The following is a 5577-nucleotide window of genomic DNA, read 5'->3' as shown; positions in this document are numbered from 1 at the left end:
TCCAGGTATGTTAGTGGGCTTTCTTCTTTTTTTTTTCAACCCTTTAGTGATCAGCATATTTGGGCCTCAATGACGTAGCTTTTTATTTTTTTTTACTCTTAGATTCTGTTCGGCTTTTTCCGGAAAGCCGATGTAGCGGAGTACGGGTTCATAGACTTTCTATCGAGCCCATGCACCGCTATATTGTTTTCCGGAAAACGCAGAACTGAAGCTGAGCGCTCACGCGAGCACTTCTGCCGCCTCGTTTTAGCGATTGGTGTGGGGTCTCCGTGCTCGAAACCCCACCAATCAAAACTTCTGACATGTCACTATGAGATGTCAGAAGTTTGAATGTTTAGTTATCCTTTTAAGTTCCACTAACTATGCGATCGTTTATTCGTTCTTACTATACACTGCAATGCTTTTGTTTTGCAGTTTATTATATCAGTCTGTGTAAAACTGGCAGGCATTCTATTGACTGTGCCATCTAAGGGGTTAAATAGACGGAATTGAAGGTAACCCGTCTGTCTTTTTAGTGAATCTGACACCCTTGCCGGGCTTATGTGACAGCGCCATGAAAAGGCAGTGCTGTGGCATAAGTACCCTTAATCACCACTGTGCAAAGGCGCATGGGCGGTAAGTAACCCTTTCAGGATTAGACTAATTCTGTTTTTTACGCAATTTGTTTTTTCCTCCCTGCCTTCAAAAAGTCATCGTTTTTGGTTGTTTTTTTTTCGTTGACCGTCATATGAGGGCTTAATTTTTATGGGACAAATTGTACTTTCTGATGGCACTATTTAATATTGTGTGGTGTACTGGGAAGCTGGAAGATGTGCTGCTGACAATGAAGAATTTTAGGACTATGTGAAAGATGCGATGAGCACTGGGCACTTTTTTGAACAGGTCGATCAGTAATAAGCATTCCATTACCCCGATCATCAGCCCGTGTGAAAGGGCCCTAAGCCTTTCTTGAAGCGATCAACTGTTTCTGCTGAAACCAATTCCTTAGGTGGGCTATTCTGGAAGCTTCACAGCTCTTACAGTAAAGAAGGCTTGTCATCTCTGGACAGGACTATCGTTAGCAGCTGGCAAGCTCGGTCAAAAGTCAGGGCCTAGTGCTGTATACAAATTAATATTCTGTGTCCGGCCCCACTATACCTCTGCGTACGACCTGTGTACTTTCTGTGATGGTGCTCAGACGGTGTTTGTTTAAATTTATTATGTTTTAAGTAATTTTTCTGCTGGGGCTGAAACTCATTGTACGGGAGGCAAAAACACTAGCAGTGAGCCACAGGCTGCACTGCAATCAATAAGAGGGTATTCCCTGCCTAAATTTCCTAATAGTATTATATTTCACAGGCATAATGCAGTGGTACATATATCTTTATACACCAGTTAAAAAGATTAATGGTACTAAAAATAGTAAATGATGATATATATGCATATTTGGTATCTCCATCAACCCCTACAATAGAGTTATCACATTATTTTTCTTGATAGGTAAATGGCGTAAAACAAAATATGGCAGTATTGGTCTTTTCTTCTGCAATAATAAAAGATAATATAAATTAAATGCTTAAAGGGGGTTTCCAGCCAGTAAAAATTGATGGCAATTCACTTCAATGGGAGAATAAGGCTGCGATACCAGAGAATCACCGCTACATGTGTGTTGATGATTCACAGTGAGCAAGTAGAAAGGAAGTGGAAGCAGCACTCGTACGAGGGCTACACCCATTTCAAAACAGCTGATCTCAGGAGTCAGACACTGACCGATCAGTTATTGATGGCCTGTCCTCCGGATAGGCCATCAATTTGTACTGGCTGGAAAACCGCTTTAAATGTGTATCCCTAAATTAAAAAAGATGTCTTCCTTATTGTCTGAGGCAGCATCCATTTGTCTTGATTCCAACCCGATCTAGCATAGAACATACTAATAAGCAGCAAGTAAACAAGGGGTAAGCAATAAAAGGTACACCCTTTTACCATAAAACCATCCCCAACCACTAAACAGGTGTGACATTTTTGTTCTCTCGCTTCGGGACATGTTGGTCTGGTAAGTGGTAACCTTACATGACCAGAAAAGCAGCAAGTTGTTTTTTGTGTTTTTTTTTTAAATGTATTTTTTATTTGCCTTTATTTCTAGGGAATCCCCTTTCTGGCTGGGGGTGGCCAGCTGGTTGATGTTTGGAATCATGATTTTGGTAGGGGGTTCCTGACAGTTAGGCTGGGTTCACACAACCTCTTTTCAGACGTAATGGAGGCGTTTTACGCCTTGAATTACGCCTGAAAAAAACGCCCCTAATACGCCTACAAACATCTGCCCATTGCTTTCAATGGGAATTATGATCTGTTCCCACAAGCCTTTATTTTACGCTTCGCTGTAAAAAGACGCTCCGTAAAAAGAAGTAGCATGTCACTTCTTGAGGCGTTTTTTGGAGCTGATTTTCCATTGAACACTATGAAAAACTCCTCAAAAGAAGCTCCAAATTTCATTCTCTGCTTCAAAAACGCCTGAAAATCAGGCTGTTTTCTCTGAAATCAGCCCCGTATTTTTCAGAAGTTTTTTGTTAAGCATGTGAACATACCCTTCTTCTGAACATAGAGCATTTTTCTATATTCTGTTCATCATGGGTGTCTGGTGTGGTATTGAACTGGAGCAGCAGTCTTGGATTTCCTGCAGCTTTGTCCACATTCGGTGTGCTTAGTGATGGCATGCAGATTTTTTAAATGGAGAGGGGCCTCTGTGTGGTGGATCATAGTACATGGCTACCATTTGCTCAGACAAAAGAGAAGACCAGGTCTCCAGTGAAGGAGTCAGGAACATGAGGATCTCCCAAGAGGGAAGGAAATCCAGTGATAAGATCTGCCAGCAGCACCTTTCAGCAAATGTGTGCAATTGTATTACTATGGAGAAATCTCACAGCAACTTAGGCAAAAGATTTATTTGTACTGGTTCAAGGGCCGGTTGTTTGACACCTTTTAAGGATATTTATTGATATTCATCAATATCTCTTGCTAAGCATAGAGAACCATCTGTATCTATGGAGGGGGGGGGGGGGGAGTCTAGTTATCCCACTATTGTGATTCAGAGAATTTCCTATTTAGAAAGGAGTGTCTAAACTTCCTAAAGGCGGGCCAATAATCGTGAACGAGCGTGTGCTGCTGATAATGATGAAGACCAAATGATCAAATCAATGGTCGTTTATCCCCATACAGTATAGCATCGAACCGTGTAAAAGAGCCTGTTAACAAGAGCTGATCGACGTGTTCTATTGTTTAAATGCGCTCATTATCGGCTCACGTTAACCTATCTTAAGACACTACGAGCTGGACATTCCTCGTTCTGACATCGTTTAGTCTTTGGCTGTCGTTTTCAGTAAGGTCATGCAAGATATCCCTCCCTCATATTAGCTTTTTAAAGGACGAATGTCACGAAAAAAATTTTTTTTATATCAATTTGCATTTAGTGTTTTATTATAAAATCTTTTATTTATGTGTGTTTGTGTTTTACTTTTTTCTAACTTTTACTTCACTATGGGGGCTGCCATTTTGTTTTTTATCTCTGTATGTGTCGATTAACGACACATACAGAGATGGAATACGGCAGCTACAGTGCATAGGAGTCAATGAACGGGAGCCGTTCCATTGACTTTGCTCTCTGGCTCAGTACTGCGCAGACGCAGGTCAGAGTCACACATAGCAGAGCAGCTGTTTGCAGGCAGAGAGCAGGCGCCATCTTGAAGACCAGCTGCACTGCAGGTAAGATGTGTGTCTCTGCATGTCCCACTCTCTATCTCACAGAGCCCCGCTCTCGTGACCCCCGACGGGCCCCCCATTGTATGAAGGACACATGATGAAACTGTACTGGGAAAACACTGAACGATAAATCTCTAGTTGTGCTGAGACTGTTTGGGGATGTGACTAATGAACCTCTCATACTCCAGTAGGAGGGGTAATGGTGGTCACCCAGCTTTCCCAGACCCCTGAACGGTAAATCTCTCTAGTTGTGCTGAGACTGTTTGGGGATGTGACTAATGAACCTCTCAGTCTCAGCACAACTAGAGAGATTTATCATTCAGGGGTCTGGGAAAGCTGGGTGACCACCATTACTCCTCCTAGTGGAGTGTGTTTGGGGATGTGACTAATGAACCTCTCACACTCCAGTAGGAGGGGTAATGGTGGTCACCCAGCTTTCCCCCAGACCCCTGAACGGTAAATCTCTCTAGTTGTGCTGAGACTGTTTGGGGATGTGACTAATGAACCTCTCAGTCTCAGCACAACTAGAGAGATTTATCATTCAGGGGTCTGGGGGAAAGCTGGGTGACCACCATTACCCCTCCTACTGGAGTGTGAGAGGTTCATTAGTCACATCCCCAAACACACTCCACTAGGAGGAGTAATGGTGGTCACCCAGCTTTCCCAGACCCCTGAATGATAAATCTCTCTAGTTGTGCTGAGACAGAGGTTCATTAGTCACATCCCCAAACAGTCTCAGCACAACTAGAGAGATTTATCGTTCAGGGGTCTGGGAAAGCTGGGTGACCACCATTACCCCTCCTACTCCCTCCTACTGGAGTATGAGCGGTTCATTAGTCACATCCCCAAACACACTCCAGTAGGAGTAATGGTGGTCACCCAGCTTTCCCAGGCCCCTAAACGATAAATCTCTCTAGTTGTGCTGAGACTGAGAGGTTCATTAGTCAGTCACAAACAGTCTCAGCACAACTAAAGAGATTTACCGTTCAGGGGTCTGGGAAAGCTGGGTGACCACCATTACCCCTCCCACTGGAGTGTGAGAGGTTCATTAGTCACATCCCTAAACACTCCAGTATGAGGGGTAATGGTGGTCATCCAGCTTTCCCAGACGCAGATATAACCAGGAAAGGGCTGGATGGACGGGCTGAGGCTGCACAGGGTTTTTGGTGATCCCCCTCTGTCATGTGATCGGACCTAGGTTACCGGTTCATCAGACGGGGTTCATGTGACTATAAATCTGTCCATAACAAGAGAGAGTGCACTCAGGACATGCCTTGCCCTCATGCCGTAGTGTGGTTCTGTCTACAGTGATGGCGGTGGGTGGCTCTGACACCCGCCTCCCCCGTCGGGTCATCTCAGGACAGAAACGGTGTCCGGATTGGAGACACAGCGCCGCACCTGTCCTCAGGTTGTGTCTGGTATTGCAGTTCACCTCCATTGAAGTGAATAGGACAGAGCTGCACACGACCTGAGGACAGGTGCGGCGCCATGTTTTCCTGGACGACCCCTTTAAGACTTTTCCCGTGTGTGTGTGTGTCAGAGCGGAGTGTGCACGGGCGCCGCTGATACTTCATAGCTGCTTATCAGCTGTTTTGAAGGATCAGCGGCGAGCACACACACACACACACACACACACACGCAAAATCAAGTGTAATCAAGCGTTTTTTATGTGGGTTTTTTTTGCACGTAAAATGTGCAAAAAAAAAACAACATGTCAAATACACGGCGTGTGAACCGGTCAACTGAAAAGTCATTTGCTTCACTTTCATCATTCTAAGGCTGGGTTCACACTACCTATTTTCACGTGTAAACGAGGCGTTTTACGCCTCAATTTACGCCTGA

This window comes from Rhinoderma darwinii, chromosome 4 (assembly GCF_050947455.1).
Source record: "Rhinoderma darwinii isolate aRhiDar2 chromosome 4, aRhiDar2.hap1, whole genome shotgun sequence".
Lineage (NCBI taxonomy): Eukaryota > Metazoa > Chordata > Amphibia > Anura > Rhinodermatidae > Rhinoderma > Rhinoderma darwinii.
This window is presented reverse-complemented; position numbering follows the sequence as displayed.